Source organism: Bombina bombina, chromosome 2, assembly GCF_027579735.1.
Source record: "Bombina bombina isolate aBomBom1 chromosome 2, aBomBom1.pri, whole genome shotgun sequence".
In the NCBI taxonomy this organism is placed as follows: domain Eukaryota; kingdom Metazoa; phylum Chordata; class Amphibia; order Anura; family Bombinatoridae; genus Bombina; species Bombina bombina.
In genome coordinates, this window is record NC_069500.1 from 430,363,278 (window position 1) to 430,375,231 (window position 11,954).

Below are 11,954 nucleotides of genomic sequence, written 5' to 3' on the forward strand. Positions count from 1 at the left end.
TAAAAACAATTGAATCTCATGGAGGGGGATCTACCCTACATATATTAACAGTAAAATCAGTGGCCCAGTGGTCATTTACCCTTTGAAAAAATCAGTTACTTATTCAACAATGGTAATTAGAGCACCTATGCCAGGGTTGGCATCAATTTCTGTGCCTAAAACACCATTGAGCCAGGCTAAAAACAATTGAATCTCATGGAGGGGTATCTACCCTACATATATTAACAGTAAAATCAGTGGCCCAGTGGTCATTAACCCTTTGAAAATATCAGTTACTTATTCAAAATTGTAATATTTGTATTGGTGCCAACGTATGCACCTTTTTTTTCAGTTTGTATATACAATTGTTGTATAATGGGAAGTCACCTCTGTGTAACTACATTATATGAATCATATTGTTATTTAAATAAAACCTATATTTTTATTTTAAAGTCAATTTAAAGCAGTCTGACAAAAAAAATGTTTTAATAAGACACCAACTTCCATGAATAATGCAAAAAATAAATAAATCAATGTTTGTATTTTCTATGGTGTACCTATTAAATAGTAGCACAAGCGTTGTTATTTCCTAAATATTTCAAAACAAACTTTAGTGTCCCAGTCAGTTGCCCGGCTAGCTCAGTCGGTAGAGCATGAGACTCTTAATCTCAGGGTCGTGGGTTCGAGCCCCACGTTGGGCGTTACTTTTGCTTTTTCTGGTGATTTCTCTTGAAACAAATACTTCCTATAGCTTTTTTTCTGACATGTTTTCTATGTATGCTTTGATTTGAACCTCAATAATAAATAAATAATAACTTTATTGTCCCACATTAAAGGGATATGAAACACAAACATTTTCTTTTGTGAATCAGACAGAACATACAATTTAAAAACGTTTCCAATTTACTTCTATTATCAAATTTGCTTCGTTCCCATGATATTCTTTGGGGAAGATATACCTAGGTAGGTGTCTGGAGCACTATATTGCAGGAAATAGTGCTGACCTCTAGTACTCAGGCAAATGGATAACATTGCTGTAAAACTGCTGCCATATAGTGCTCCTAACCTTATATCCCTGCTTTTCAACAAAATATACCAAAAGAACAAAGAAACATTGATAATAGAAGTAAATTAGAAAGTTGTTTAAAATGAATAGTTATACGATATCTAACTACAAATATTAGATACATTTAAAAGTACACACAATTCTGATTCCCAGAGAGGTGTCTAGCCTCAACCCATTTTGAAACAAAGCTAAAAAACATAAAATAGTTGTACCAAAAGTCATCCTATAAGAAATTTAATAAAATATCACCTATTTTCACTTGCCCAGTTCACCTATTTATTTTGATTTTTAAGATGTTAAAATTCATTAATTCAGACAAACATGGATCTATAACCCATATTATTACCATGACAATCACTTCATAGCTATATGGACATGAAAGCCCCTTATTTGTATAATGAGATCTCACTATCTCAAATATATATTGTAAAAGTGTTTATTACCTAAAGTTCAGAGAGTGCCTACGTATTTGTGACTGTGAAGAGCACACGGGTGTATTCACTTAACCTGTTCTCAGGTCTCCCTAACAGGCCGCATTTTGAGAATATCTAAACTGGAGCACAGGTGAAATCAGCTGATTAGTAACCAGTGCTGGGTCCTTGGGGAAATTTTTATATATAATATATATTAATTATACAGCGTTTTGTATTTACTTATTTTTCTATTACCAGTTCATGAGTAATTCTTTAAGACCTCATTTTGGACATACTAAATTGAATGACAAGAAAGAATGACAAAATGGAGTGCTGAGACTTAATTTTTTTACTGGTGCTCTCAAAGTAAATGGCAGATTACATGATTTAAATTGAAAGATATTACAGCTGTGTTCTATGAAAGTACAAAATAGACTGTCTGATTAAATGAGGGGAATATTAAAAGTGGAGTGGAGATAAAAACACCAAAGCATATCAAATAGATGTTTGGCACAAGTATTGCGCTCCCCAAGTACAGAGGCAAATGCCAACAGTGAGATTAAAGGGCCACTAAATTCAAAATGAGTTATATGATTCAGATAGAGCATGCAATTTAAAAAAAAAAAAAAAAACTTTCCAGTATGCTTTCATTATAAAATTGTGCACATTATTTTTATAGGCACACTTTCTGAGCATGTGCAAAGGTGCATACAATATACGTTTAAGCATTTTGTGATTGGCTGATGGCTGTCACATGATACAGGGGGAGAGAAGAGTGGATTAATTGAAATTTGACAGAAAAGATTCTACTGCTCATTTTAAATTAAAAGTTAGTGACTTTTTTTTTTTTTTTTTTTTTAATTTTCAAATGCTTTATTGAGAGTTTTAAAGGATATACATAGAAAAACAATAAGAAAACGTTCAAATCAACATCTTTTGTTACAAGAGGAATAAGAAATAAAACATCTTTACAATTGTGCAGTTAAGTTTGCAGTGATTAGGTTCATGCTAGTAAGACTCGAGGTTGGTTATTGTAAGTGGATTAGGTTAGTAGTACCAATCTTCCTATGCCTAATAATAGGAGGTAGCTGTGAATGGAATGACATTATCGCCCTCTTTTCTATTGTGGACTGACCCTGCTGTGTGTATATATTACGTAAGATAAGTCTGTGAATGTCAAAGGTGTAGGTCCGGTTGTGAAGTCTGATATTTGGAAGATTGCAGGCGGGGGAGGGGGAAGGATTTCTATGAGCTATTTACATATTCCTCCCAAAGGAAGGTTATGTTTTGAAATTCTTCTGCTCGTTTGGTGCGGGTATAATGGTATTTCTCCAGTTGGAGGTAATGAGTGACTTTAGTTTTCCAGACAGCCAGAGATGGTAAATTAGTTTTTTTCCAATTGAGTGGGATTAGCCTTTTTGCAGAATTTACCATGGCGGTAAGGAGTGCTTGTTTCAACTTGCAGGTGATCTTAGGGAATTTGTTGAAAAGGAAGACCCATGGTGTGAGCGGGAGCGATGCGCCTAGCGCTTTTTCGATTTCTGGTTTGAGAGAGCCCCAATAGGATGCTGCTTTTGGGCATGTCCACCATATATGTGCAAAAGTTGCTGTCTCCCTGCACTCCCTCCAACACATGGTTGTTGTACTGGGAAACAAATAGTGCAGTCTAACAGGTGTGTAGTACCATCGACTCAGTAGCTTGATGTTCATCTCTAGAGTCGAGATGGACGAAGAGGCTTTCGTCATCTGTTGGAAGATGATTGTCCATTCGGGTATGTCTAGAGTAGTTTCTAAATCCGCCTCCCATTTAGCTACATATGTGGGGGGTGTCAGATGAGATACCTGTGATAACATTTTGTATGTTAAAGATAATATTCCCTTTTGTGGGTGGAGATGGAAGCATAATCCCTCGAATTGAGAAAGATGCCTTTGTAGCTGAGATTTGAGGGGGTGCGTGGTTAGGTAGTGTTTCAGCTGTGTATAGATATACCAATTTTGGAAGCGCGTCCCTAGAATGTCGCATGTTGCTTGTTGTGATTGAATCTCTCTGCCCTTGTATAGAAGGTGATGCGGGATTGAGTTTTGTAAGGAGGGGGTGGGATGGGTAGCGCCCACTACTTTTATCTTTGATGAGAACGGTATATTTTTGCTGACCGGAGTCAGGGGAGAGCATGTAGTGGAGATTTTGGGGTGTTTCCGGAGAATTTTGTCCCACTGTCTAAAGGTTTTGTGCACTAACCTAGGAGTTGTGTGTAATAATTTGCGCTGGGCTTTGGGGATCCAGCAGTTCCCGCACAGACAATATGTATCTGAAAGTGTCTGCTCTAATTGGATCCATTCTTTGTTCGTGCTGTGTTTGCACCAGTCTACCACCCATGTGAGAAAAGTTGCCTGTCTGTACCGCGTTAGATTTGGTGCTCCAATCCCTCCCGATTCTTTTGGGCGGTATAGAGTGGAAGTGGCAATACGGGGCCTTTTGTGTGACCAGATAAAGCAGTTGATTTGTTTTTGCAGGGAGAAAAGGAGGTGTTCTGGGATGGGAACTGGGAGAGTTTGCAGGAGGTATAGAATTTTGGGTAGGATGATCATTTTAACTGCGTTGATTTTCCCTAGCCAGGAAAGAGGTTTGCGGTTCCATGCACCGAGAGTGGTTTGAAATGTCGGGTTAAGGGTTTTATAATTCAGGGATATTATGGTGTCAACAGATGGTGAGATATAGACCCCTAGATATTTAATAGCTTTGGGCTGTATATGGAAGTGGAAACGTTGCTCTGTATTTTTTATCACCTCTGGGTGTATGTGAATGGCCAATAGTTCTGATTTTGTGTTGTTAATTTTGAAGTTGGAATATTTACCGTATGTTTGTAGTGTTTTAATCAGAGGGGGTAACGACGACTCGATATCTGTTAACGTTAAGAAGATATCGTCTGCATACAGGGTTATTTTGTATGTTGTGGGTCCTATCTCTATGCCGTGAATGTCGGTGTTGTGTCTGATATGTATAGCCAATACTTCCATTGCTAGTATGAATAGGAGAGGCGAGAGTGGGCAGCCCTGCCTAGTGCCGTTTTGAATTTTAAAGGGGGGTGAGATGGAGTCATTTAATTTGATTGTAGCCTGTGGGTTTTTGTAGAGGGTAAATATTTTACCTATTATATCTTGGGGAAAGCCGAATGTGCACATGGTTTGTTTTAAAAAAGACCAGTCTAGCCTGTCAAAGGCTTTTTCTGCATCCATGGCGAGGAATATTGACGGGATCTTTTGGGTGGATGTGTATTCCATGAGGTCTAATATTTTGGTGGTGTTGTCTCTTGCTTCTCTGGAAGGCGTGAAGCCTGCTTGGTTAATGTGTATGATAGAGGGTAAGATTAGGTTTATTCTTGTAGCTATAATCTTTGCGAAAAGTTTTACGTCGAAGTTTAGGAGGGAAATGGGGCGGAAATTTGCAGGTGTCTCTGGGGGTTTTCCTGGTTTCGGGAGTACTACCACTAAGGCTTCCAGCATAGAAGATGGGAAGGGATTGTCGTCTGCCACTTCATTGAACATTACAGTGAGGTGGGGTATTAATGTGGATGAGAAGGTCTTATAGTATTTGGCTGTAAAGCCGTCTGGTCCAGGGCTCTTCCCAATTTTCAGGGATTTAATAGCTATTTGGATTTCCTGTGGGGATATTGGCTGGTTAAGTTGATTTTTTTGATCGTTTGTCAATTCTGGTGTTGGGTATTTTGTGATATATTCTACGAGTTTGGCAGAGTGTTCTATGGCAGAAGTGTCTTTCTGGAGGTTATATAGTGATGTATAGTATTCGTGAAAGGCCCGAAGGATCTCTGGGGTAGATTGGAGTGGATTCCCTTTTGGGTTTTGTAATTCATGAATGTGTGACTTAAATCTTTTTTTCTTTAGCGCTCTAGCTAAAAGTTTACCTGCCCTGTTGTTCTCGAAATGGAACATGCTATTGGTTTTTCTACGTTGCGATTGGTATTCCATCTCTAAGAAATTATCTAGTTCATCTCTAGCTGTCTGGATCTCTCTTAGTATATCTGTGTTAGCCGGAGATTTCTTATGTGCGTACTCAAGTTGTGCATATCTTGTTGTGAGTGCTTGGTACCGTTTGCGGTGGGTCTGTGTATAATGGGCTCTTATTTTGATTAATTCCCCCCGGATTACACATTTATGTGCCTCCCAAATAGCAAAATTATCTTCGATTGAGTGTGAATTCACAACAAAATATTCCTCAATATATTTAGTTAATTTAGGGATTAAGTCCGGATGATCTAAGAGGCTATCATCCATTTTCCACTGATAGGGGGTGAGGGGAGTGTTGGGCCAGGTGAATTTAAGTTGGACCGAAGAATGGTCCGACCAAAAGGTGGGAATTATGTCGCATCTGTTTATATGGGAAAGACCGTTCTGGTTAGTAAAGATGTAGTCTAGTCTGCTGTAAGATTTGTTGGGGTGAGAGAAGAAGGTGTAGTCCCTTCTCTCTCTGTGCATATATCTCCAAGTGTCAAAAAGAGTCATGTCCTTCATTCCCTGCCAAATGGCTCTAGAAAGCTTTCGAGGGACTTGGATGTTTGTGTTGGTACTATCAATAGTGGGCTGTAGAGGTACGTTAAAATCACCAGATAAAAAGATTGGGCCCTTGGCTAGGTCCAAGATCCTCGTGAACATGGTGCGGAAAAATGGGAGCTGGTGAGTGTTCGGAGCATATATATTTATTAGGGTTATAGGTCTCCCATACAGGAGGCCCATCAGGCCTAGGAAACGGCCTTCCTGGTCTGCGACTCTTTTGATAATGGTGAAAGGGGTGGATTTATGTATTAAAATGCTCACGCCGTTTTTTTTGTTAGGACCTGTACTGTGGAAATGTGTGGTGAAGTGCTTTCCGAAGTACTTAGGTATGTGGTGTGTTTTAAAGTGCGTTTCTTGGAGGAAAAGAATATCTATGTGTCGCTTTGTTAAATCGGATAAGGCTTTGGATCGCTTTATCGGCGAGTTGAACCCTTTTACATTCTGAGTCAGGAGGGTCAGTTGAGGGGCTGGGCTATGTGTCTGTGTTGACATTGCCCTGCTGTGAGTGTTTATGATATATTTGAATATTGGGGCATGGATTGGTACTTGACTCGAGAGTGATGTGCATGGTTGTAGTCACTGTAATTAGTGGTGAAGTTGCAAAGAGATAGACATGTATCTTGTAACAGTAAAAGCATTTTTCCTGAAAACATAACATAACAAACATATTAAACATAGTAAACAAAATAAACAGTTGGCTCTCTGCCTAATGTAGGTCATTTTTGAGAGCATTTGTGAAGGAGGAAATAATTGGCTAATCCTAGGGGATATACTCGTGGTTATCTATTCCACGGTGTAAAGTTATTTAAAAGATTTTATTGATCTTATAACTCAGGTGCTTAATTATTTCTTTATTTGGCGGAGCTTGGAAATATTTGGGCATAGCGTAGTCATGTACATCCGGAAGTTATTTCTCCATGATATGGGGCTTGTGCCCTTAAGCGCTGGTAAGTGCACTCAATGTTTATGGCTCTAGGATTGGCTATTCTAGTTGTAATAGTGCACTGCAATTTCTATATGTTCTGTAGGTGCAATAGATGGGGGGATGGGTGGGGAGGCACTGTGCCTCCGCTGGAGGTCGAGCTTAGATTTATATTTACAGAGTACAATCATTTGTGGGTTGGAGCCATCCTCATTCACAGGATATGTGGGCCAAGGGCATTTTCACCGTTGGCCTACTTGGGTGGTTGGCACCAGGATATAGGGTTATCATACAGCAACATTAATAAAAGTGAATAATATTGCCTAACATATGCAAAGCAGTGTATAACAATATTCAACAGACAACAAACATAGAGGCAGTCTCTATATACTTATCTAAACTTCAGTCCAAGTGGTAAGGCATACGAAAGTTCATTGGGTTGAGTCTCTATAGGTATCGTGGCCTTGTTTTGGGGCAGATAATGTCCCCGTGTGGACATGAGGGGACTGTGGTTGGGTGTAGTTTTTGCTCTGTCTGTTAGAGGCGGTCCTCTCTGGTGTGAGCGGATCTCTGTTATCCCTGGATGTTGAGGGTCCTGGCCTGTTCTGTATAGTGGAATCAGATGGAAGGTCTATCCCCAATTGTTTGCAAAAGGAGTCTGACTCTTCTGGGGATCTGCATGTCAGCCGGGTGTTATTTCTTAGGACCCAGACCTGGGTAGGGAAGCCCCATCTGTATGGAATTTTTTTGTTACGGAGGAGAGTGGTCAATGGGCTGAACTCCTTTCTTCGCTGTAAGGTTTGTGAGGCTAGATCCTGATAGAATTGTAAAACATTGCCTCGAAATCTAATTGGTTGTAGCTTTCTTGATTGGTTCAGGAGCATCTCCTTTTCTAGAAAATTTTTAAAGCAAATTATTATGTCTCTTGGGGGTGCAGTGTCCGGGGGCTTTGGTCTGAGAGATCTGTGGGCTCGCACCCACTGAATATCCGTGGTGCAGGCAGACTCCTTTATTTGTTGAAATAGCGACTGGAGATAGACAGGGTAGTCGCGTGGGAGGATGCTCTCGGGAACACCTCTAATCCTTATATTTTTTCGGCGGCTCCTGTTCTCCAGGTCTTCAAGTTTTTCTTGGAGTAGAGTGATGGTTTCTTGATGTGAGGTTACTTGATCGGTGAGAGACTGAACATCTTCTTTAATCTCGTCTTGATTGGTTTCAAGAGAGTCTACCTGGAGTCCGATAGTGTGGATGTCTTGTTTCATGCCCGCTAGCTCTTCGCGGATGCACATACGGACAATGTCCGCTATGTCCTGCTTAGAAGGTAGGCCTTGAAGAATTGTAGAAGTAAGGTTGGTGTCCTCATCTTGCGACGTGGGCATGTTGGAGGCTTGGTGGTCTGTAGAAAGTCTCTTGTCTCTTGTTTCGGATATTTCTGTTGTTTGCATATAGGAGGAGATAGTAGCTGTTTTTAATGCAGGTGTTTTTAGGGGTTTGTCTTGTTTTTACCTCCTCGATGCCATGGTGGCGGGCTTAGTAGGGAGCGGGATATAGGAGATCTTTTTAAGGTAGGATATTATAGTGCTGTCTCTAGCGGGTGATGGTCAGTAGAGATTCAAATGTATGTTTCAGCAGGCGTCCCCTTAAGAATTGTTCAGTGGATAAAACAGGTTAGTTGCAAAATGTGGGATGTGATGTGGAGTGTAGGTCCTCTCTGAATTGGGCCCCAAGACAATGTCGTCACTATTTGACGTGCTATAGCAGAACCCCCACTGAATGATGTATTGCCACTAATAGAAGAGATAATAGAAATAGGGTAAAAGGCTTTGTAAATGTAGTTGTTATGGCCTTTCTTGTTCTGTGTCTTTTGTCATGTGCTTCTGACCGTGCAGATACGTTTCTTTCTGTTCTGGTATACGTTAAAGTCAGTATTTCAGGTGCCCCTATTAGTGTGAAAGGGTTAATAGCTGCTTTAGATTATATATCATCTCCCTACCTTCAAACCAGCCCTTTTGTTAGGTTTAGCTGTTTGTGATCTACCAGCGGCTGGCTTTGGGTGTTTATTTCCAGTAGCTGGGTCTTATCAATTTCTGTGTGATTTTATTGTGAGTAGCGTGTACTGTTCATTATAACTGAACGCTGTTAGTTGGGATTATTCCAGGAGGGTGCCGCTGGCACTTGTGGCGCGGTTTCTTGTAGGAGCTGCTATGGCGGCCAGCGCACTTCCGTGAAGGCGCTCCTCCCCTGTAACCGCTCAGACACCGTGGCCTGTATTTAGGAGTAATGTTCCCCCTTTTGGAGTCCCCTTGGGTAAGTGACCGGGGATTGTCTTGTGGGATAGGGCTGCGTTAGGGGTAGTTATGTAAAGTGAGTACCTTTAGCCGCTGGTGTGTTGCGGCTGTAATGGCGGTTGTTGCGCCTTTGAAGAGATGCTTGCGCCGCTCTTAGTGGTCCCGGAGTGGAAATTGGTCTGCCGCTCCCCGAGACTGTCCGGTACGTTCTGGTGCCGATAAGCCTCCTGTTGTGTTCTGCTTAGAGGTCGGCTTGTTCCGTTTAGCAACGGAAGGAAATCTGTTCAGGTATGCTGCCAGCTAGGATTAAGCAGTTATCTTGTGCTGTTCTTTAACTTATGGTCCCGGATTTCAGCAATGTCCATCAGCTCCAGTTCTTTAATAGCATTTATAGGCATGTCTGAGCTAATTTGGGCATATTTATAGTGGAATTATTGTGGTTTTATGGAAACACAGAGCTCCGGATTTACGCTGCACTCATGGCAGCAGCCGGCTCCGCCCCCAGTTAGTGACTTTTTATTGTGTATTAGTCAAATATTCAGTTCTACTGTATTTAATGGCATTATGGTTGTGGTCTAGGGAATGATTAAGGTGAATGACAAAATGGAAGTCGCCCATCTCTATAACAACTATAAGCTTAGTTCATATCACACTTATAACCTGACATTGTACATGCGCCCAATATAAATGTAATAATTAATCTCTTTGCAAATCTTTCATTACTTTCTATGTTCATTCCACGTAACACAGCTACAATCCCATTTCATCTCACTTGTGTAGAGCCTAGCAGATTTGCCACTGTAGGGCAGAACATGTACCCGAGATCTATGTGGAAAAATCTTCTAGTTTTCACTGCAAATGACTTAAATTTAAATTTTCAGGGAGTACCTGTGCTAAGGATTATGTGATATGACTTAAAGGGACAGTCTAGTATAAATTAAACTTTCATTGTTCAGATAGGACTTTTAGAATTTTAATCAACTTTCCAATTTACTTCTATCATCAAATTTGCTTTTTTCTCTTGGTTTTCTTAGTTTAAACTAAACATAGGTAGGCTCATATGCTAATTTCTAAGCCTTTGAGGTCTGTCCCTTATCACATGCTTTTTAAATCTCTTTTCAACACAAAGAGACAGAAAGTACACGTGTGCTATATAGATAACACTGTGTTCAGGCACAAGGGGTTATTTAAGATTTAGCACAAACCAATGCTAAATTGAAGACAATAGATAATAAACAGTCACAGTCATGTGATCAGGGGGCTGGAAGAAGGTTCCTAGATACAAGGTAATCACAGAGGTCAAAAGTATATTAATATAACTGTGTTGGTTATACAAAACTGGGGAATGGGTAATAAAGTGATTATCTTTTAAACAATAACAATTCTATGGTAGACTGTCCCTTTAAGTACTCACTGTCTCCTTGGTAATTTGAATTATTCATACCTCTGAATAGTATGCTTATTCCACTTCATTTCCATTCATTTTACTCTGATCACTCTATAGAACACATCTATATTGCACTTTAATCTCTGTCTGCAGTTGGTAAGTACCTGTGTCATATATTTTTACAATAAGTCTCATGGTTCTGTCTGCAAGTCACTTTACCTCCTAAAAATCCCAATGAACTTTCCATTCTCTTATCAACCCCAGCAATTCCACAAAGAATTAGCAACTGTATGTGGTAAGTACCCATGCCAAAGATTTATGTGATACTTTGACAGGGACCATAGATAACTGTTTGTAACTCACTTAAAAGGGACATAAAACCCAAGTTTTTTCATTCATTATTCAGATAGAGAATACAATTTTAAACAACTTTCCAATTTACTTCTCTCATTTAATTTGCTTCCTTCTCTTGTTATCCTTTTGCTGAAAGGTTTATCTAAGCAAGCTCAGTAGCAGCAGAGAACCTAGGTTCTTGCTGTTGATTGGTGGCTGCAGTTACATATAGATTGTGATTGGCTCACCAATTTGTTCAGTTAGAAACCATTAGTGCATTGCTGCTCCTTCAACAAATGTTACCAAAAGAATGAAACAAATTAGATAATAAAAAATGTTAATCTCTATCTGAATCACGAAAGAAAAAATTTAGGTTTCATGTCCCTTAAAAGTGTCAGCTGATTAGGCAATCAAACATACGTCGCACAACCCTGATAAACACTGACTGAACCCTGCTTTGGAGGTGCAAGGCTTAGAGCTCCTGAGTGAGACGTTATTTTTAGTCAGTAATATAACAAAATCAGAGCATTCCATTTTTTTTTGCAGCAGAATGTCCCTTTAACATCTCCCATATATGTTGGTAGAGACCACTCTTGTTGTATATAGGGAGTACCTCTTCCAATATCTTCTGTGATATATCTTAGGATTCTAACTGAAAGTCACTCTTTATTTTCTATTTTACTGCATGGGCATTAGCCTGTCACTCACCTTTGTAATTATGTAGAAAATTGTTATAATCCTCAATTAGTACTACCCATAGAACCTGCCACTGTACTTGAAAAGGACTCTTGCCAACAATTTACTTGTCTGCCAGTCACTTTTATCTGTCTCATTACATTCTAGGAACATTCTATTTTATCTTTCACTCTTGTATTCTATAAAACTCAATTATAATCTCTCTTGATCTCAATCTTTGAATTTGCTCCTGTACTTTTGGAACACCAGTGCCAAACAGGTGTGATGTCTTTTTTTTAATTTCCTTTCCTTTTAAACT

At 39.7% G+C, this 11,954-nt stretch overlaps 1 non-coding gene across 1 annotated transcript; it reads left to right on the forward strand.

Moving 5' to 3' along the window:
• Nucleotides 1-607: 607 nt before the first annotated feature.
• On the forward strand, nt 608-680 carry TRNAK-CUU (transfer RNA lysine (anticodon CUU)). The gene has a single exon. It is a non-coding gene; the product is annotated as a tRNA-Lys (tRNA).
• Nucleotides 681-11,954: the final 11,274 nt, after the last annotated feature.